The sequence below is a fragment of the Coregonus lavaretus genome (assembly GCF_964263955.1).
Source record: "Coregonus lavaretus genome assembly, chromosome: 7".
NCBI classification, from domain to species: Eukaryota; Metazoa; Chordata; class Actinopteri; order Salmoniformes; family Salmonidae; genus Coregonus; species Coregonus lavaretus.
The window spans coordinates 22,733,843-22,758,066 of record NC_139994.1 but is presented as its reverse complement, the minus strand read 5'-3'; positions in this window follow the sequence as shown (position 1 = coordinate 22,758,066).

The window sequence follows — 24,224 nt, the reverse complement described above, 5'->3', positions numbered from 1 at the left end:
TCTGGGCAGGTGTCTAGGTGCCTTTCACTGGGCGCACACCGAACAGGAAGAAACATAAACCCTCACGTCCTGAGCTAAGGTAGGCCACCAGTACTTCCCACTAAGACAGCGCACTGTCCGACCGATGCCAGGATGGCCAGAAGAGGGTGACGTGTGAGCCCAATAGATCAAACGATCTCGAACCTCAGACGGAATGTACACACGACCCATTGGACACTGGGGGGGACTGGGCTCCGTGCGTAACGCCCGCTTGATGTCCGCGTCAACCTCCCATACCACCGGTGCCACCATACAAGAAGCCGGAAGTATGGGAGTGGGATCCCTGGTCCGCTCCTCTGAGTCATACAGCCGGGACAGAGCATCTACCTTAGCATTCTGGGAACCTGGTCTGTACAATAGGGTGAACACAAAACGCGTGAAAAACATGGCCCACCTTGCCTAACAAGGGTTCAGTCTCCTCGCTGCCCATATGAACTCCAGATTGCGGTGGTCAGTCAAAATGAGAAAAGGGTGTTTTGCCCCCTCAAGCCAATGTCTCCACACCTTAAGAGCTTTCACAACAGCTAACAGCTACCGGTCCCCCACATCATAGTTTTGCTCCGCCGGGCTGAGCTTCTTCGAAAAGAAAGCACAGGGGCGGAGTTTGGGAGGCGTACCTGAGCACTGAGACAGTACAGCTCCTATCCCAGCCTTGGACGCGTCCACCTCGACTGTGAATTGCAAGGAAGGATCCGGATGAGCCAGCACGGGAGCCGAGGTGAACAGCGCCTTCAGCTGACCAAAAGCGCTGTCCAACTCAGCTGACCACTGCAGGCGCACCGGTCCGCCCTTCAGCAAAGAGGTTATGGGAGCTGCTACCTGGCCAAAGCCCCGGATAAATCTCCGGTAGTAGTTGGCAAACCCCAAAAATCGCTGCACCTCCTTTACCGTGGTAGGAGTCAGCCAATTACGCATGGCTGAAATGCGGTCACACTCCATCTCGACCCCTGACTCTGACAGGCGGTATCCTAAGAAAGAGATGGACTGTTTGAAGAACAGACGTTTCTCAGCCTTAACGTACAGGTCATGCTCCAACAGTCTACCAAGCACCTTGCGCACCAGGGACACATGCTCGTCGCATGTAGCGGAGTAGATGAGAATACCATCTATATACACCACTACACCCTGTCCGTGCAGATCCCTGAAAATCTAATCGACAAAGGATTGAAAGACTGAGGGAGCATTCATCAACCCGTATGGCATGACAAGGTACTCATAGTGACCAGAGGTGGTACTAAATGCCGTCTTCCACTCGTCCCCTTCCCGGATACGGACCAGATTGTACGCGCTCCTGAGGTCCAATTTTGTGAAGAAGCGCGCCCCGTGCAATGACTCCGTCATTCTAGCTATGAGAGGTAGAGGATAGCTGTATTTTACGGTTATCTGATTTAGACCTCGATAGTCAATGCACGGGCATAAACCTCCATCCTTCTTCTTCACAAAAAATTAACTTGAGGAGGCAGGGGAAGTGGAGGGCCGAATGTATCCCTGTCCCAGAGATTCGGTGACATATGTCTCCATAGCCACCGTCTCCTCCTGTGACAGAGGATACACGTGACTCCTGGGAAGTGCAGCACCCTCCCGGAGATCTATCGCACAATCCCCTCGTTGATGGGGTGGTAATTGAGTCGCCTTCTTTTTACAGAAGGGAGAGCCAAATCGGCATATTCTGAGGGAATGTGCATTGTGGAGACATGGTTTGGACTCTCCACTGTAGTTGCCCCTACGGAAACACCTACACACCTTCCCGAGCACTGAGGTGACCATCCCTTAAGAGCCCTCTGTTGCCATGAAATCCTGGGGTCATGGGTGGCTAGCCAGGGAAGCCCCAGCACCACAGGAAACGCAGGAGAATCGATAAGGAAGAGACTAATTCTATCCTCATGACCCCCCTGCATCTCCATCCAGAGTGGAACTGTGACCTCCCTAATCATACCCGACCCTAAAGGGCGACTATCTAGGGCACGTATGGGGAAGGGTACATCTACAGGCAATATAGGAATCCCTAATCTATGCGCAACCAGCCTATCCATAAAATTCCCAGCTGCGCCGGAATCTACGAGCGCCTTATGCTGGGAATGTGGGGAAAACCCAGGGAAATTTACATTGACCATCATGTGAGCAACAGGGAGCTCTGGGTGAGTTGGGTGCCTACTCACCTGGGATGGTCCACCAGGGCCCTGCCTGCTGCCTCGATTCCATGAGGGTCCTCTACTGCACCGGCCCGCAGTGTGTCCTTTGCGGCCACAGTTGGTGCAGGAGACCACCCCCTTGCCGGGTCTCTCCACATCAGCACCTCCAAGCTCCATAGGAGTGGAGTCGGAAGTGCTGGTGGATGGACTAGACGGACCCTGATCCAGACGTCCGCGGGTGGCCAACAGGTTATCCAGCTAGATCGATAAATCTACCAGCTGGTCCAGGTTTAGATTAGAGTCCCTGCAGGCCAGCTCTCTACGAACGTCCTCCCGTAGACTGCATCGGTAGTGGTCAATCAGGGCCCTCTCATTCCATCCCGCGCTGGCTGCCAGTGTCCTGAAATCCAGGGCGAAGTCCTGTGCGCTCCTCCTTCCCTGTCTGAGGTGAAACAGATGCTCCCCCGCCGCTCTCCCCTCCGGCGGATGATCGAATACTGCCCGGAAACTGCGGGTAAAATCCTTGGAACGTACGGACTCAGCGTCTATTCCACCCCACTCCACGTTGGCCCATTCCAGGGTTCTTCCCGACAGACAGGAGATGAGGGCGGACATGCTCTCGTATCCCGAGGGAGCCGAGTGGATGGTTGCCAGGTAGAGCTCCACCTGGAGCAGGAAACCCTTACACACGGCAGCTGTCCCATCATATTCCCTCGGGAGCGAGAGACGAATTCCACTGGATCCAGGGTTTGATGGTCTTGATGGGGGAGAAAATGGAGGAGGAGGAAGTGTAGAAAACCCACCTCTCTCCCATCGATCCATGGTGTTCACCACTCGATCCATAGCCCTCCAAGCAGGGAAGAGCAGAACAACAGCTCACCAAACGACGTAAAACAAAGGACAATCACACACAAACCCAGGAGGGAAAACAGAGGTAATTATAGGGAAACAAATAAGCATAATGGGTAACAGGTGTGAATAAAAAAGACAAGACTAGTGTATCACAGAAACATCAATCGGTGGCAGCTAGTACTCCGGTGACGACGAACGCCGAAGCCTGCCCGAGCAAGGAGGAGGGGCAGCCTCGGCTGTATTTGTGACACACTACTTGACTTTTCCACATTTTGTTGTTACAAAGTGAGATTAAAATGGATGTAATTGTAATTTTTTTGTCAACGATTTACACAAAATACTCGGTAATTCATGAAAAATAAAACACTAATATATCTTGGTTAGATAGGTATTCAACCCCCTGAGTCAATACAAGTTAGAATCACCTTTGCCAACGATTACAGCTGTGTGTCTTTCTGGGTACGTCTCAGAGAGCTTCCGACACCTGGATTGTGCAACATTTGCCTACTATTATTTTCAAAAATCTTCAAGCTCTGTCAAATTGGTTGTTGATCATTGCTAGACAAATTGTTTTGGTCTTGCCATAGATTTTCAAGAAGATTTAAGTTAAAACAACTCGGCCACTCAGGAACATTAACTGTCTTCTTGGTAAGCAACTACAATGTAGAGTTGGCCTTGTGTTTTAGGTTATTGTCCTGCTGAAAGGTGAATGAATCTCTCAGTGTCTGGTGGAAAGCAGACTGAACCAGGTTTTCCTCTAGGATTTTGCTTGTGCTTAGCTCTATTTCGTTTGTTTTTTTATCCTGAAAAACTCCCCAGTCCTTAACTATTACAAGCATACCCATAACATGGTGCAGCTACCACTAAGCTTGAAAATATGGAGAGTGGTACTCAGTAATGTGTTGTATTGGATTTACCCCCAAAATATGACTTTGTATTCAGGACAAAAAGTTAATTGCTTTGCCAAATATTTTGCAGTATTAGTTTAGTTTCTTGTTGCAAACAGGATGCATGTTTTGGAATATGTTTTATTCTGTACAGACTTCCTTCTTTTCATCTCTGTCAATTAGATTAGTATTGTGGAGTAACTACAATGTTGTTGATCCATCCTCAGTTTTCTCCAATCACAGCTATTAAATTGTGTAACTGTTTTAAAGTCACTGAACGGTTCCTTCATGTCCGGTAACTGAGTTAGGAAGGATGCCTGTATCTTTGTAATGACTGGGTGTATTGATACACCATCCAAAGTGTAATTAATAACTTCACCATGCTCAAAGGGTTATTCAATGTCAGATTTTGTTTGTTTGTTACCCATCTACAAATAAGTGCCCTTCTTAGCGAGCCGTTGGAAAACCTCCCTGGTCTTTGTGGTTGAATCTGTGTTTGAAATTCACTGCTTGACTGAGGGACCTTACAGATAATTGTATGTGTGGGGTACAGAGATGAGGTAGTAATTTGAAAATCATGTTAAACACTATTATTGCACACAGTGAGTCTATGCAACTTACGTGACAGGTTAAGCACATTTTTACTCTTGAACTTATTTAGGCTAGCCATAACAAAGGGGTTGAATACTTATTGACTCAAGACATTTCAGCTTTTCATTTTTAACAAAGAATTATAATAATATCGAAAAACATAATTCCAGTTTGACATTATACTGTATTAACACAACAACATTTTGAAAAAGTCAAGGGGTGTGAATGCTTTCTGAAGGCAATGTATGCGTTATATGTGAACACAGAACAGAACACCCATCCACTTTTGATGAAGTGCACCTATTACTGTCACAGAATATGTATAGGTTTCAGAGTGAATTTCTGGGCGCTGCCAGAACGTTTGAAAACGTCAAATTACTTTTCCTCTTTTATGAAGTAACATGATTGAAGTGATGCAGTAAAATTAACACAAATGTAGATTTTATATACTATATAATTTCATCACGGTGTATACATCCATGTTTACAGCAGTTATAGTGCGTATTGTGAAATTATTCACACCATTGCAAAGTTTTCACATTTTATCTACACGAGCTATTGAAAACTAGATTTTTGTATTTATTTAACTGAGATGTCTTGATTGCATTCACACCCCTTGACATGGCATACCTTATTTAGGCCTAGATTCAGTCCGTATCACTGAAGTTCTGTGCTACAGCGCAATTAAAATTTAAAGGCAATGTTCCTGTGTTTGCGGAGAATGCGTTCACGGTAAATCAATCAATCAAATGTATTTATGAAGCCCTTTTTACATCAGCAGATGTCACAAAGTGCTATACAGAAACCCAGCCTAAAACCCCAAACAGCAAGCAATGCCGATGTAGAAGCATGGTGGCTAGGAAAAACTCCCTAGAATGTGGGGCCAGTATGAAAAATAAAAAAATTATGTATGCACTCACTAACTGTAAGTCGCTCTGGATAAGATCGTCTGCTAAATGACTAAAATGTAATATAAATGTAATGGCAGGAACCTAGGAAGAAACCTAGAGAGGAACCAGGCTCTGAGGGGTGGCCTGTCCTCTTCTGGCCGGGTTGAGATTATAAGAGTAAATAATATGCCATTTAGCAGACGCTTTTATCCAAAGCGACTTACAGTCATGTGCACATTCATTTTTACGTACGGGTGGTCCCGGGGATCAAACCCACTACCCTGGCGTTACAAGCGCCATGCTCTACCAATTGAGCTACAGAGTACATGGCCATTAAGGCCAGATTGTTCTTCAAGATGTTCAAACGTTCATAGATGACCAGCAGGGTTGTAGAGGGTGCAACAGGTCAGTACCTCAGGAGGAAATGTCAGTTGGCTTTTCATAGCCGAGCATTCAGAGGTCGAGACAATAGCTGCAGGCAGAACAGTTGAAACTGGAGCAGCAGCATGACCAGGTGGACTGGGGACAACCAGGAGTCATCAGGCCAGATAATCCTGAGGCATGGTCCTAGGGCTCAGGTCCTCCGGGAGGGGAGGGAAAGAGGGCAAGAGAAAGAATTAGAGGGAACATACTTAAATTCACACAGGACACCAGATAAGACAAGAGAATTACACCAGATATAACAGACTGACCCTAGCCCCCGGCACATAGACTATTGCAGCATCGATACTGTAGGCTGAGAAGGGGAGGGGGGGGGCAGGCAGGCAGAGACAGCAAGGGCAGTTCGTCGCTCCAGTGCCTTGCCGTTCACCTTCGCACCCCTGGGCCAGACTACACTCAATCATAGGACCTACTGAAGAGATGAGTCTTCAGTAAAGACTTAAAGGTCGAGACCGAGTCTGCGTCTTTCACATGGATAGGCAGATCATTCCATAAAAGCTATATAGGAGAAAGCCCTGCCTCCAGCTGTTTGCTTAGAAATTCTAGGGACAATAAGGAGGCCTGCGTCTTGTGACCGTAGCGTATGTGTAGGTATGAACGGCAGGACCAAATCGGAGAGATAGGTAGGAGCATGCCCATGTAATGCTTTGTAGGTTAGCAGTAAAACCTTGAAATCAGCCCTAGCCTTAACAGGAAGCCGATGTAGAGAGGCTAGCACTGGAGTAATATGATCACATTTTTGGGTTCTAGTCAGGATTCTAGCAGCCGTGTTTAGCACTAACTGAAGTTTATTTAGGGCTATATCCGCGTAGCCGGAGAGTAGAGCATTGCAGTAGTCTAATCTAGAAGTGACAAAAGCATGGATTAGCTTTTCTGCATCATTTTTGAACAAAAGGTTTCAGATTTTTTGCAATGTTACAAAGATGGAAAAAAGCAGTCTTTGAAATATTCTTGATATGTTCATCAAAAGAGAGATCAGGGTCCAGAGTAACGCTGAGGTCCTTTAAAGTTTTATTTGAGACGACTGTACAACCGTCAAGATTAATTGTCAGATCCAACAGCAGATCTCTTTGTTTCTTGGGACCTAGAACCAGCATCTCTGTTTTGTCTGAGTTTAAAAGTAAGAACACAACCTCCTGCTAGAGGTTGTGTTTTCTCTAGCAGGCGGTAAGCTTGGCTTCTTATATGATGTTGAGTAAAGCTTAAACCATGTATTTAGATTGTAGGTAGGTATTGTAGTCAGGTATTATAGGTAGTTTACTTAGGTAGTTATTGTAGGTTATTGTAGGTTATTGTAGGTAATTATTGTAGGTAAGTATTGTATTCGGCGGACCCCGGCGAAGCACGAGTGCTAGCTAACCCACTACTTGGACCAACAAAGCTAGCTAGCTAGCGGGTAGCTACTGGTAACTTTTAGCAACTGTGGTTAGTTGTTTCCAATGTTATTTCACGCTTAAGAGTACCTGTAATTGAGCCAGCTAGCTACCTACCATTCAGCTGTTTTTCTAACCTCATTATCCGAGGCATTAACGTTAGGTGGTTGGTAGCTGCTGTACTTAATTACAGCTACTGATTGCAGTCTGCCACCCAGTTAGCTGGCGTTGGGTAAGTTTGGCTTTATACAAAGCTTGGGCTTTGTCGATTGTAGTTAGGTATTATAGGTAGGCATCGTGGGCTGTATATTATTTGGTATTATAGGTAGGCATCGTGGGCTGTTGTGGGTAGTTGTTGTATGTAGTTATTGTAGGTTACTTTTGTATTCGGAGGTGCCGGGTGTAGCACGAAGCTAGCTAGCTAACTCACCTCCTGGACTAGCTGGCTAGTAGCTATTAGCAACGGTAGCAACTAAATACAATATCCTTTTAGCCAGCTACATTCGTTCGCAGCGACGCCGTTTTTCAAACAAAGTCAACACAGCAGCCATTGCTAGCTAGCCAACACTACCAGCTGGCTGTACTGTGGTAGCTAAATACAATATCTTTGTGCTAGCTAGCCAACGTTTAATCATTGCTGCGTTATGAAAGAACTAGACACGGACACAAATTATCTGTTTAGTGTGTTAACACACTATTGGTAGTTTGTTGTAACCAAGTATTGGTGCTAAACTGTGTGTTATTGGATGCTAGCATGCTAGTTAGCTATGGCGTCATAGTAAGCTAGCTGAATAAAGTAAGTTGAGTCTAGTCCTTGAAACATTGAACCGCTGTAGTTTACAACAATTCTAATTTCTAAAGTGGAAGTTGGGAGAGTTTTATTCGGGTGGTTCAGTGAAACAATTATAGTTTCTGAGGTGGAAGTTGGGAGAGTTATATTTTTTTTGGTGAGGGAGGCCTTGCTCTCTCCTTTCCCAGATGTTTAGTTCATTTCATTCCGATCTCCTCTGCATTATTGTAGCCATCTGCTACAGCCTGTCAACTATGCCTCTGCCTATCCCTGTTCTCTCCTCTCCGCACAGGCTATACAAACGCCTCACACCGCGTGGCTGCTGCCTCTCTAACCTGGTGGTCCCTGCACGCACCACACACCTGGAGTTCCAGGTCTCAGGCAGCCTCTGGAACTGCCGTTCTGCTGCCAACAAGGCTGACTTCATCCCAGCCTATGCTACCCTCCAGTCCCTCGACTTCCTGGCGCTGACGGAAACATGGATTACCACTGAAAACACTGCTACTCCTACTGCTCTCTCCTCGTCTGACCATGTGTTCTCGCATACCCCGAGAGCATCTGGTCAGAGGGGTGGTGGCACAGGAATCCTCATCTCTCCCAAGTGGTCATTCTCAATTTTTCCCCTAACCCATCTGTCTATCTCCTCATTTGAATTCCACGCTGTCACAGTCACTAGCCCATTTAAGCTTAATATCCTTGTCATCTATCGCCCTCCAGGTTCCCTTGGAGAGTTCATCAATGAGCTTGACACCTTGATAAGTTCCTTTCCTGAGGATGGCTCACCCTTCACAGTTTTGGGGGATTTCAACCTCCCTACGTCTACATTTGACTCATTTCTCTCTGCCTCCTTCTTTCCACTCCTCTCCTCTTTTGACCTCACCCTCTCACCGTCCCCCCCTACTCACAAGGCAGGCAATACGCTTGACCTCATCTTTACTAGATGTTGCTCTTCTACTAATCTCACTGCAACTCCCCTCCATGTCTCCGACCACTACTTTGTATCCTTTTCTCTCTCGCTCTCCTCCAACACTACTCACTCTGCCCCTACACAGATGGTAACGCGCCGCCGCAACCTTCGCTCTCTCTCTCCCACTACTCTCTCCTCTTCCATCCTATCATCTCTTCCCTCTGCTCAATCCTTCTCCCTCCAATCTCCTGATTCTGCCTCCTCAACCCTCCTCTCCTCCCTTTCTGCATCCTTTGACTCCCTGTGTCCCCTATCATCCCGGCCGGCTCGGTCCTCCCCTCCAGCTCCGTGGCTTGACGACTCATTGCGAGCTCACAGAACAGAGCTCCGGGCAGTTGAGCGGAAATGGAAGAAAACTAAACTCCCTGCCGACCTGGCATCTTTTCACTCCCTCCTCTCTACATTTTCTTCATCTGTTTCTGCTGCTAAGGCCACTTTCTACCACTCTAAATTCCAAGCATCTGCCTCTAACCCTAGGAAGCTCTTTGCCACATTCTCCTCACTGCTGAATCCTCCCCCCCACCCCCCCCCCCCTCCTCCCTCTCTGTGGATGACTTCGTCAACCACTTTGAAAAAAAGGTTGACGACATCCGATCCTCGTTTGTTAAGCCAAATGACACTGCTGGTCCTGCTCACACTGCCCTACCCTATGCTTTGACTTCTTTCTCCCCTCTCTCTCCAGATAAAATCATGCGACTTGTGACGGCAGGCCGCCCAACAACCTGCCAGCTTGACCCTATCCCCTCCTCTCTTCTCCAGACCATCTCCGGTGACCTTCTCCCCTACCTCACCTCGCTGATCAACTCATCCTTGACCGCTGGCTATGTCCCTTCCGTCTTCAAGAGAGCGAGAGTTGCACCCCTTCTCAAAAAACCAACACTCGATCCCACTGATGTCAACAACTACAGACCAGTATCCCTTCTTTATTTTCTTTCCAAAACTATTGAGCGTGCCGTCTTTAGCCAACTCTCTTGCTATCTCTCTCAGAATGACCTTCTTGATCCAAACCAGTCAGGTTTCAGGACTGGTCATTCAACTGAGACTGCTCTTCTCTGTGTCACGGAGGCTCTCCGCACTGCTAAAGCTAACTCTCTCTCCTCTGCTCTTGTCCTTCTAGACCTGTCTGCTGCCTTTGATACTGTGAACCATCAGATCCTCCTCTCCACCCTCTCCGAGCTGGGCATCTCCTGGATTGCGTCCTACCTGACCGGTCGCTCCTACCAAGTGGCGTGGCGAGAAGCTGTCTCCGCACCACGTGCTCTCACCACTGGTGTCCCCCAGGGCTCAGTTCTAGGCCCTCTCCTTTTCTCCCTATACACCAAGTCACTTGGCTCTGTCATATCCTCACATGGCCTCTCCTATCATTGCTACGCTGACGATACACAACTAATCTTCTCCTTTCCCCCTTCTGATAACCAGGTGGCGAATCGCATCTCTGCATGTCTGGCAGACATATCAGTATGGATGACGGATCACCACCTCAAGCTGAACCCTGGCAAGACGGAGCTGCTCTTCCTCCCGGGGAAGGACTGCCCGTTCCATGATCTCGCCATCACGGTTGACAACTCCGTTGTGTCCTCCTCCCAGAGTGCGAAGAGCCTTGGCGTGACCCTGGACAACACCCTGTCGTTCTCCGCTAACATCAAGGCGGTGACCCGATCCTGCAGGTTCATGCTCTACAACATTCGGAGAGTACGACCCTGCCTTACACAGGAAGCGGCACAGGTCCTAATCCAGGCACTTGTCATCTCCCGTCTGGATTACTGCAACTCGCTGTTGGCTGGGCTCCCTGCCTGTGCCATTAAACCCCTACAACTCATCCAGAATGCCGCAGTCCGTCTGGTGTTCAACCTTCCCAAGTTCTCTCACGTCACCCCCCTCCTCCGCACACTCCACTGGCTTCCAGTTGAAGCTCGCATCCGTTACAAGACCATGGTGCTTGCCTATGGAGCAGTGAGGGGAATACCTGGGATAGGATAAAGTAATCCTTCTACCCCCCCCCCCCCCCCCCCCCAAAAAAAAAAAAAAAGAAAACAAAAAGAAAATAAAAATAAAGAAAATACAAAAGACCAAAAGAAAAAGAAGAAAATGAAAATAAAAGAAAAAGGGTGAATGCACCAATTTGTAAGTCGCTCTGGATAAGAGCGTCTGCTAAATGACGTAAATGTGCCCTTGAGCAAGGCACTTAACCCTAATTGCTCCTGTAAGTCGCTCTGGATAAGAGCGTCTGCTAAATGACTAAAATGTAAATGTAAAATGTAGGCAATTTTGGGGCTTCACCATGTTTCATCGAAATGTACAGCTGTGTGTCGTCCTCATAGCGGTGAAAGTTGACAGTGTATTTCCGAATGACATCACCAAGAGGTAGAATATATAGTGAAAACAATAGTGGTCCTAAAACGGAACACTGAGGAATGCCGAAACTTACAATTGATTTGTCAGAGGACAAACCATCCACAGAGATGAACTGATATCTTTCTGACAGATAAGATCTAAACCAGGCAAGAACTTGTCCGTGTAGACGAATTAGGGTTTCTAATCTCTCCAAAACAATGTGGTGATCGATGGGGTCAAAAGCAGCACTAAGGTCTAGGAGCACGAGGACAGATGCAGAGCCTTGGTCTGACGCCATTAAAAGGTCATTTACCACCTTCTCAAGTGCAGTCTCAGTGCTATGATGGGGTCTAAAACCAGACTGAAGCATTTGGAATACATTATTTGAATTCAGGAAGGCAGTTAGTTGTGCCGCAACAGCTTTTTCTATACATTTTGAGAGGAATGGGAGATTCGATATACATTTACATTTTCCACGTCAAGGTTTGGCTTTTTCAACAGAGGCTTTTTTACTGCCACTTTTAGTGAGTTTGGTACACATCCGGTGGATAGTGTAGTGTCTAAACAGTTTATGACTTTGCTGATGTTTGCAAATGGTGTGTTAGAGGAAGTCTGTTATGTGGAGGCCTGGGATTGGTTTATGGGGAACCACCCATATCATGTTACAGATTATAAATACCATGGTTGGGACAAAGGACGGGGAGGAACAACATATTAGAGAATGGGTCAGTTGTTCTCCAGATGTCTGCAGGAGTCTGTAAATTGACGCTGAAATCTTCGATGTAATAAACTATTATAATCAAGGACAGTGTCAGCGGATTTCTTGTCATCACAGCATCTCAGCATCGTTATCTCGACACTACATTAATGGCGAAGAGGAATTTGGGCCGTGTTGCGTCTTTTCTCAGCGTTCCATTCATGGGCGCCGAGCTGACTCCCGCTCAAGAGGCATGCAGATATGGTGAGCTTTCTCACAAACTTTGGGCGCTGATCAGTTTGTGTGCTTGTGTGTGTGTGTGCGTTGAAAGACTGCACCGTCAAAGGACCTATGTGTGCGCTTTGCTGTTATTTGCTGTGTGATGAGAATCCGTTCTAAATTTCTAAATTTGTTTGCGTTGAAAGCAACGCAAACAGGGGGGAGTGTCTATAGGAATTGATAACACTTGGCACAGGGATATTTGGCTTGAATAGAATGAAGGAATAAGGCCAGGAACTAAGGAAAATGTATACTAATTAGGACGTTGTTGATCTATGGAAGCCCTCAAACGAGGCGATCATTAGGATGGGCCGAAAATCCTGAAAACTCACTAGGTCAGTTCTGGGGACTGGAATTTGTGGTAGATACATTCGGTTGCAAGTTACCCCTCGACTTATAGTTGACAAGGTATATGTTCGATGTAACCTCTCATTGAATATCTGCAAACTCGAGGTAGCAGAAATGTAGGAACAATGAGAAATAAGGAACGACGGTCGCATGCTTTAGAGGACCGTAGGAACGGATACGTTCCTCTTGAATTGTGTGTGTGTGTGTGAAAGAGAGCCTGTGCGTGTGTGAAAAAAAAGGGGAGGTCTCTGCTGTGTGTCGACTAAGGCTATGACAACAGGGGTTTTAGTTTTTTGTAAGGAAATATGTAAGTTAAGGTAAAAATCTTATGAGTCTCCGTTAGTGAGAACGTTAATAATTGTTAACTATATATGAGCCCCCTGGGAGGACGTTAAGGTTAAAATGAGTCTCTATAAAATGAGAACATTTAATAACTGTTAAAAGATTATGAGCCTACAGTGAGGAGTTTCAAGAAGTGTATAGAGATGTTTTGTAATGGATAAGAAAATAACTATAAATCTGCAGATTAGGATAAGTAAAGATAAGAAACTTCAAAGTAGGATTTGTGTTCTATGTTTTGTGTTGGTTTGTGAGTTCTGTTAAGTGTTACTGTTTGTCTGTGTTGGGGAAATAACGGAGGGACAGCTGGTCTGTCTACTTTCTGTTGTTTAGCTTGGAGAGAGCTGCTTGGGAGCTCTTCTCACTCTGAAATCGCACTGGTGAATGAACTGCGCATGTGTGGGATTTTATGAGTTTAGAGTTACGTAGAGCAAATATGCCACTCCCCTGCCTGCACTGAGCTGCTGTGACATGCAGACAGAGAAGGAGGGGGAGATTTACACACAAATAAAGTATTCTGTTTGTTAAATCGGCTGTTGCTTAACGATGAAACTATTTGATTGAGACCTATTGAATTTATAAATGAGAGATATGTTGACGGATTAAAAATATAAATAATTAAATAATAAAATAAATAAAATAAAATGTTATTGAGCTATTTATAATATTCCTGAGTTAAGCTGTTTGCTTATTTCTTAGCGCGAGTGTGAACATAGGTATTTCTACAAGGGTATTGTATGGTTGAAATAACCCAGTGAATGCATAAAATACTAAATTATTGTCTGTGTTCTTTGTTCTCCTGTGATATGAGAGACGAGAAGGAGGAGACAGAGAGAGAGAGAAGGTGCTGACGAGTGAGTCACGCGACAGTGTGTGCTGCCACGGATCAAGTCCAATCAAGGCCAGTACTGTTCTGTTCACAAAATGTACCTTCCCATAGAGGATATTGTGTGTGCCTAGCATATTTCATGTTGTGACAATTTAACAGGGACTTGGCAACAGACTGATCAATTGATGTAATTAAGAATTGCATATTGGAGTTTTTTGTGCATGAGTTGGTTTGATTAGAGTTGAGTTGGAAATCCAGCACTGACATTATTCTGTAAAATTAAGGTAATTGGGTGCTTATTAAGCAATTGGTTTATGAGTGCTGTAGTGTTGCTGGATTACAGGTCTTTCTTTTTTGGATTGCTCTGAAGTTGACTACTTTCATTTACTTTTCCTGATCGGATGTGGTAAGATTGCCACTAATCAATAATTTGGTAAAATAAAATAAAATAAAAATTAATAAATTAATAAATTAATAAATAAATAAATAAATTAATTAAAATAAATAAATATATTGATTAATTAATTGATTAATTAATTAATTTAAAAAAAAATTGGGGGAAACATAATCTACATAGTCTAAAGTATTTTTGGTTTACAAATTAATTGGTTTAAAATAATAATAATAATAAAATAATTCACAATAAAGGAATATAGAAGAGTTGTTACAATGGGGAAAAAGGACATCAAAACTATGAAAGTAATTACTCCTGTTGATGTAGTAGAAAATAGTAATCCTCTAGTTAATGGTATTGCAAGGTTATCTGGAAAATGGAATAAACGTTGGCCTGACATTGAACAACCATGGCCAGTGGAAGGGACTCTTAAACCAGACGTCATCAACATAATGAAAGTGCTTGTATAATAGAGAGAGGAAAAGCAGAAACAACCATAAAGATGAATCCAAAACTCCAAAAGTAGAAGAAAACAAGATGTCTGGAAACTAAGGGTGGAGTGAGGTTCAGGAGGATGGAACTTGAAGATGATGATCAGAGTGATTCAGAAGAGATCATGGGTGGATATGACCCTGTGATCAGATGGAGGTTGGCCAGAGAGGAAAGAAGGGGTGATGGAAGTTGGAAGAAGAAGTAAGAGATTCGATCTCTGATGAAAGTGAAGATGGAGAAAGCGATAAAGATTTGGAGATTAAAGGTGCTTCATGTTCAAGATGATTTTATTATACAATGACTAGCACAGAAGAAATAGAAAGAGATATAGATCATATAGCCCATCAAGTGGATCTGTACAGGAAAAAGGAACATAACCAGAAAGAACAGGACCAAGAAACTCTCAGAAAACTCAATGAAATACAACTGGTGGAGAATAAGAAGGAGAAAAAACAAGCTTTGGTTATGCAGAATCAGTGTGCACCGAAATCAACAATCACTGCTACAGCTTCAACTGGACCAGTTCCAAATGCAAGTGTACCAGCCACAAGTAGTGGTAGAAGTTGTTTCATATCAATCGACAGTTTCTGGACAGACACAGAATTGGAGAGGAAGAGGACGAGAAGGCTTAGGAAGAGGAAGAGGAGGAAGATTTAAGCCATACTTCCAGCAATCTTCAGAAGTGTGTTATAATTGTGAACAGGTTGGTGACTTTGCTGTGAGTGTAATGGGCCAGGAGGAAACACCAGAAGGAATTGCAGAGGAAGATACAGGGGCCAGTCAAGATCATCTGGAGGACAGGTGAACCCTTATAGGGGCCCGGAGCAAGGATTCTAGGGGTGCCCAGAAGATCCGAAAGGGGGGTGTCAGCTGGTAGCATCAGGACTGGGAAAAATATCCAACAATTGAGGTGAAAATAAACAACCGACCATTGGAAGAGATGGTGGATAGCGGAACTGCTTTTATCTGTGTTGGGCCTGAAGATGTTACACATCTCACTATGTCCAATCAACTAATTAGGACAGGGATTTGAGGGAGTGAAACAGTTGATTCCTCTTACGGAACCAATTGAGCTCTGCTAAGAAAATCAGAAAATTACAATACCCATACTGGTATCAGAACATACACCTATTGCATGTTGGGAAGATATGCATTGTGTAAGTTGAACTGTACAATAAAATGTACACCAGATGGCTGTCTGGTAGAAGTGCCAAAGGAAAAGGTTTACCAATTGTTGATGATGACAGAGATGGATTCTTCTACAGTATTCTGGATTGGAAATCTCAGTGAAGATTTTTTGAAGCAGGCTAAGATATGGGAGAAATTCATTGGGAAAAATATGCCAGATGCGAGGCTACTGGAATATCCATTTCATTGTACGCTCAAGTATTTCAAGAATGCTGCCCAATCGAACTCAGAGGAACGGTTGAGTCATCAACCAAAGAAAGTTCAACTCAGCTCATGTTGAATAATTTTAGGACCACAAGGAGCAGCTATGAAGATAAACACAGACGATTATCTGGATAAAGAATTGGAGATTGAGAAGAATGTGCCACATGTGACCTTGTTGGTTCTTGAAGGCTATGAGCAGAAGCAAATAGGATAAATGATGACAGAAGCAGAGAAAGCTGTTTTTCTACTGATGAAAGAGAATTTGTGGATTTGGAGGAGTGAAGATCAGCGATTTCTCAAAATAATGATTTTGGCTCAAGGACAAGGAGAGCCATAAGCTGTACGGATGACACATTAATCTATTTGCAGTGTGAAGATGGATTCAGAGCCTATGAAAGAGGAGATGTTGCAACAAGTTCAAGAATGTTTGTCGTCTCAACACAGTACCGATATTGGACTTGTGAAATCAGCCCAACCGGTGAAAGTTGAACTTCGACCAGGAGCCAGACCTCCTTGGAAGAATCAGTATCCATTGAAAGATGAAGCAATCCAAGGGATTGAACCAGAAATTGAAGGATTTTCGAAAGCAGGTGTTTTGAAGACAATAATAAAAAATCCTCAGAGTAACAATCCTTTGTTGTCTTTGGAGAAACCATGAGGGGTTGATAGTAACGCCTCTAGACCTATTAGGTCTGATGATTTAGGAAGCACATGGGTTAGCTAATGTTGCAAGGGGGGAGGTTAGGAGAAAGATCATAAAGGAGTATGGTTTTTGGGAACCATGTTTGCTTGAACAGGTTGACTATGTCATAGGCAGGTACACAATCTGTCTGAAAAATAATGTTCGCAGGGGTGTGACTGTTATTCTTGGTTACATTCCTACACTAAGAGGTGCATAGGATGTCCAACTAAGCTAAAAGATGCTCAATTGATTGCCACGTTTTTGTGTAAAGAAGTCATAAGCAGGTGGGGACTTCCCGATCGAAATATCCTCAAATTAGAGGGAAAGAGTTTTATGGATAAATCAGTGAAATGGTTTTTGAAAAATGGTCAGACTAAAAAAGTTATGAAAACTAGGGTTGAAGTAACTCTAGGAAAGTCAGCTCAGCTTCAATGTTAGTGCACGAGAGAGAGAACAGTGGTGAAGGGACATTTTGAGTTCAGTGGGAAGATAGATATGGCAGGAGTTTAGATCTGTTAGGAGCAGTTGCATTGAGAAAGTATGCGTTGCTGAATGATAAGAGAAGAATGAAGATTGAGGGTGATTGCAGTCTCTACGTGTACAATTCCCAGCAGGAGGATCAAGGTGATTATAAATGTATTTTTATAATCCACAGTTTGAAAGTGAGGGATTAGAGTTGGGACTGAGAGTTAATGTAGTAACACTAGTGGTGATAGATGGAAATACAAGTAAAGAGCTCAAAGTTGTAGGGAAAATAGATGAATCAACAACAATGACATCAACACATCAGCCTAATACAACAACAGTGAGAAGCAATTCAACTCTTTCAACATTGACAGTTATTAAAGCTACAAATGTATCACATTTGATTACAATGGAGCCTCAGAAAATTGCTTCGACATCAATTTTAGAAGAAAAGACTGTCATTAGGGTTAGGATGGGTGGTACAGCTCATCTTCCTTGTAGATGTGAGAGAAGGAGTGGGGGTGGTGACATTCCTCCCACGTGGAGAGATAATTATGGAGAAGAAGTGTTGTTATTAGGAACAGAAGTAGAAGCTGTTTCATCTAGTCAAAGGAAGTATATTTTGTACAACGATATGAAGTGGAAGAGGGTTATGAGTGATTGCTCACTTATTTTGCGTAATGTTACATGAAGATAAGGGAGAATATATGTGTACTTATTTAGAGCCAGCGTTAAAATTTGTTCTGGTTAAGAATGATTGGTTAAAAGGCTATGTAACTCGTAAGGTGAAGCTTATGATGGAAGATTTAAAGTCTGTTGAAGCTTCCACAGTCACCAAAGGAGTTAAGGAGCAGTATATTACAGTAGCCACTCCAACAGTAAATAATACACAGAGGATATCTGTCACTTTGCCACTGGAAATAATTAAGAGTGTTAATAAATCAACTAAAGCAACTATTTTAACAGTAACTTTGAAAGAGATTAATGTTACGACGGCAATAAAAAAATTTGGAAATGTGAAACGGACACAAACAACAACTTTTCTGAAACTAAAGGATGTAGTAAGAATGACTCAGAAGTTTATGATACGGATGGAGAGTGCTGTGAATGGTAGTAAGGATAGTGTTGAAATAGGAGAGCAGATGGTAGTAGAGAATGATGTAGATTCATCTGAAATAGTGCAGAATACTATCCTGGAGGTAAAGGATGAGTTCTTTAATTTTGATGGAAGACAAGAAGATATATCTGATCAATACCACTCGTTAGAGAAGAGAGAAACTAGATGGAAGGCATATGGATTTGATTCTTCTGTTTTGCAAATCAAAGATGGATGGGCAGGTAGGAATCTATGGTTCCAGCAGTTAACTCATTCTGTGAGATCAGTGAGGAATCTTGAGGGTCCATGTCTGTTGAGAATTCCAGCACCAGGCACATGGGGTTGAATCTTAGAGACGGTGGCTAATCTATCAAGTATGTGTCAATCTTATGCTTTATAATGGCTGTTGTATCAGCAACAATCATTAACAGATATAATAATGTCGTTGTCGAAGCATTTGTTTAGGCCTAGGTTTAAGTGTTCTTGGTTAAATGAATCACCCTATGTGAATTTGTTAGATGGGAAGGAAAATCAGTTAACAGCGATTCCTGAAGCATTGGAGGTGAAACCCGTGAGGGCTAAAAGCTGTTTTTGTTCAAATAAAACATATGATGGACAGGGTATGTTTATGGGAATATCAGATTGTGATGACTTTGGGTAAGCATGAACGTAAGGTTAGTAATGAGAAATATAATGTAACTTTTTATGTTCCATTTAGTAAGAAGAGCAGGACTTTGATGGCGAAAGATCAGCTTTTGCCTGGTAATGTGACTATTGGGAATTTTAGAGATATTTGGTGGGGTTTGTGGTGATAAAGAGCATATATATTCTTACCCTATGGATGGAAAGGATGTTGTTACATGTCGACGTTGAAGTGGGGACTTTTTCCATGGTATGGTGTAACATTTTTGGCAGATCTTATTGATAATATTACCTATACTTTGTAGGGTTTTACAAATGAAACGATAAGAGGGTTTAACCTTCTGTCAATACTCAAAGGAGTATTGATGGATAGATATCCATTTTGAATATCCAATCATTTTTCACATGTTTTTACATATTATTGTGATATTTAGTATTTTCTTATGAATCAAAGGGGGGAAATGGAATGTGATTCATTTTATATATCATTTTTATATTATTGTTGATATTGATGTTTTAATTTGCATGTGTTGTTTTGCAAAATATACTGTTTGGTGTTTTCTTTTCTTCCAGAAGCATATGGGGGAATGTGTAGAGGGGATTCAAATACTCAAACATGGACAATATGAATGGACTGGAGGAAGTGGAACAAGGAAGGTGTGGAAATGTTCAGATTCCATCATCGACATTGCATTGAAAGTCAACACTGCTGAAGAGATGAAGTGTAGTGGACTACATTCCAGTGTCTGCAATGATATATAGACATATGTGCATGTGTAATACATAATTTGTGTCTGTATTCTGTATACATTTTTGAAGAATGATGTTTTCTGTTGTTGGGTACATGTGGGGATCTCAGATGTTTTTGTTTATTTCGTGGATGCTTAGGGATATTGGGTCTAGGCAGGGACAGAGAGAATCCACAGGAGGGTCCAATGGGTCGACCAGCCTGAATGTGGACATTTTTGATTGTATTTTGTTTTCTGAGGCTTTCATGTGTATTCAATTGCATCATAGTTTAAAATGCATTGATAAAGATTTATGAATTGATCTGGAGTACTTAGTGGTTGCCTGGGGCAGAGGGGCCGTGAGAGAATTTTACTGTCTTGATTGATTGATGGATATTTGGAAAGAAAGCTGCCAGACAGGTTTTTCGCTCTCACACTCCATAAAGATTTGTTCATATTTCATAGACATTTATTTACACTCCATAAGAAAAATGTGTTTACTCTCCATACATTTTGGTTTATTGCTAAAGTTACTCAATAAGAGAAATTGTTATTTGTCATAATCCTATTCTTTTTGTTTTTGAGACTTAATTAGTCTTGAAGGGGGGAAATATGTAGTGTCTAAACAGTTTATGACTTTGCTGATGTTTGCAAATGGTGTGTTAGAGGAAGTCTGTTATGTGGAGGCCTGGGATTGGTTTATGGGGAAACCACCCATATCATGTTACAGATTATAAATACCATGGTTGGGACAAAGGACGGGGAGGAACAACATATTAGAGATTGGGTCAGTTGTTCTCCAGATGTCTGCAGGAGTCTGTAAATTGACGCTGAAATCTTCGATGTAATAAACTATTATAATCAAGGACAGTGTCAGCGGATTTCTTGTCATCACAGCATCTCAGCATCATTATCTCGACACTACAATAGGGAGCCATTAATTACGTTCAACATAGGAGGGCCAAGCACAGGAAGTAGCTCTTTCAGTAGTTTAGTTGGAATAGGGTCCAATATGCAGCTTGACGGTTTAGAGGCCATGACTATTTTCATGAATGTGTCAAGAGATATAGGATAAAAAAACAAACTTGAGTGTCTCCATTGATCCTAGGTTCTGGCAGTTGTGGCCTCATTTAACACAGTAAATTCATCAGGCTTGAGCAATGTTTCAGTCAGGCCAATCACATCAAGATTATGATCAGTGATTAGTTCATTGACTATGACTGTCTTGGAAGTGAGGGATCTAACATTAAGTAACCCTATTTTGAGATGTGAGATATCACAATCTCTTTCAATAATGACAGGAATGGAGAAGGTCTTTATTCCAGTGAGATTACTAAAGTGAACACCGCCATGTTTAGTTTTGCTCAACCTAGATCGAGGCAAAGACACGGTCTCGATGGGGATAGCTGAGCTGACTACACTGACTGTGCTAGTGGCAGACTCCACTAAGCTGGCAGGCTGGCTAACAGCCTGCTGCCTGGCCTGCACCCTATCTCATTGTGGAGCTGGAGGAGTTAGAGCCCTGTCTATGTTGATAGATAAGATGATAGATTAATTTGTATTTTAAGAATAATGACTAAAGGATTTCACCCCAAATACAGTATAAACGTGTGAACGGTGTTAGAGTTATAATGTAGTGGCAACCCACTAACAGAGGGGGGCGGGACTAAACATTCCAGGGTGAAGGGGACTGAGAAAACGGGTTTAAAAAAGCCTCCTAAATGTGGGCGGAGCAAAGTGCCTTTCTGTGTCAAGGGGTATAAAGCTGTATGTATGTTTTTTGGCTGCAGAGCTCTCCATGATTAAAAATACAGATCATTCTTGCTGGTTGTGGACCTTGAATCATTTATGATTATAACCAGAGCCTTACAACCCCTGGTAATGATTCAAGCTTAGGTTGAATTAGAGATAGAAATTCTCATGACATAAGATGAGTGCACCCCTCCAGCTAGGATCAAGTCCGTCACTCCTCAGCAGACCAGGCTTGGTCCTGTTTGTGGGTGAGTCCCAGAAAGAGGGCCAATGATCTACAAATTCTATATTTTGGGATGGGCAGAAAACAGTTTTCAACCAGCGATTGAGTTGTGAGACTGTGTTGTATAGCTCATCACTCCCCCTAACTGGGAGGGGGCCAGAGACAATAACTTGGTGCCGACAGATTTAAACACTGCATTTGTCGTCACAATCGTAAATCACCTTTTAATTTCAGTAGTGCTACAATGCGGAACTTCCGAGATACGGATTGAATGTAGCCCTTAGTTCAAGTGCAAATGTTTCCTTACCACATTAAGTTCAATGGAGTCCAATGTCACATTAATAGTGGTTAATATGACCTGTCAATGAAATTGATATTTTTCTTTCTATTCAGAGAACAACTGCATCAACTGAGTTCAAAATGAAGACACAGAATGTGACAGCTACTTTTTTCACCCTGGGTATGTAATACACTGTATTTCATTCTTTGTTCATGTTTACATTACACATTTTTTACTTTGTAAATATTTAATGGAGGCAATTTTGCATGTTGCTTAGTCTACTATCACATCTCACAACACAATTAAATACATTTCCAAAGTCTTCAAATATTAAAAGGGAAAATGACTTAAGTGGAGGATGTTAATATTATTATGTAATTTCGCTGTAAGGAAAAAATTTGCCATTGTGTAAAAAAATTAAATAAAAGCTAATTAGTGTGCTAAACTTAATAAGGTATAAGTAATGTTTGGTAACACTTTACTGTAGGTGTCCTTATGTATGCATTCATAAAGCCTTTAAAACAGCCATATAAACACATAACATTCGTCATAAACTGACATAAGTAGTTTTAAATAGTTATGAGTAACGGTATAAGATATTATAAAACTAGTTATAATGGGTGCTATAGACGACTGTTCGTCCTGTTGTCATGTGCTCTAATGTCAACTGTGAAGAACAACTGCTATTACACAGTTTGCATGAAAACCTATGCTATATAAGATTCTACATACCAGATGTTATTACACGGTGTTATATAATTTACCAACCTCTGTGTCACATTAATACATTGAATGGAATGATGGGTGTCATAACCATGTCATATGCCGTTATAGAGTGTGCACAGACACACACCTATGTGACATTAAATTGAGGGGTTATAAAACAGCTATGAATGTGCTTGTACCACAGGATGTATTGAGAATTACAAAACATTACCATTCAAAGGATCTCAAAGGAACATGGGAAAATGGGAACACAGTTGTATATACAATGTGTTTATTTAGACAACGAAACAATAAACTATTTTGAATTGTATAAATTGGATCACGACCAGGTATTAAAAAAATATATACAAAATAATAACTTGCCAAATTATTTGACTTTGATTTGTGACAGATGTTTAGGCTGCAGTAACAATGACAACTACATTATGAAGAAATGCTAGCCAGCTAGTTAGCTAGCTAAGTAGTTGACCCACAGATGGCTGGCTAGCTAGCTAATTTCACTACAGGCGAAATGGAAAAACATACTCTGTAGCACATTGCACACATCCTGTTTCACTTACACACAATTACCTTTTCATCTCAATTTATTTAACTCGAGCTAAACGTTAACATTATCCATTTTGTTTGCTGTATAGGTTTGGAACGTGTTAATCTCCCCTTTCTTCTACAGAGATATGAGTCACTGGCACAAGAGCCGTCAAAAAACGTTTAATTGGATCTCCAAACTGTCCATGAAATTTCAACTATATGATTCACTGAAACAAATAGACAGTTTGCATATCAATTGAAAAGTGATTTAGAGCTTGTGTCAGGGAATCATAGCAATGAAATGGGAAGAAGGGTGGGACTTACCAACATAACAACAACACATGAGAAGCAAGATGATCAGCTCATGGCAAACCATCAAAGAACATGGATAAGAGAACATTTGTTAGATTGAGTTAAACAACGTCTATGAACATGAAAAAGTAATTGTTTTAAAAGTGTGCTGAAAGAGAATGTATTGCGTGATGTGCTGCAAAGGCAGCATTATAATTCAAAATTCCTCCTGTAGCTAGCAAGCTCTAGCTAGATAGCTAGCTATGCATCGATGGGGACACAGTGTTGCTGCTCGTGCTCATGTCATGGCCCTACGGGTGTGAATGACTAGCTAGCTAGAGGCAATAATGTCACTTATACTGTCAAACAAAACACATTGCTTGGATTGTAAAGAGCAGGGCTCGCCAACTCTGTTCCTGTAGAGCTACATGTTGCAATTGCAACATCATCTACTTAGTTATTTAGTTAACTAGCAGCTAGCTACCAGACAACCCATTTTCTTTATAATATTGCTGTCATTGTTACTGTAGCCTCCGTATCTTCCTTTTTTCACAGCTGTCACGACTGATTTTGTTGTAAAATGCTATTTGCTTCCATTTTATACATTATATTTTGTGTTTTTATCCCGATTGGTGGTTATGACCTTGTCTCATCGCTGTAACTTCTCAATGGGTTCGGGAGAATCAAAGGTAGAGACATGTCTTTGAAGTGTCTGCACACACTCTATAACGGCATATGACATGGT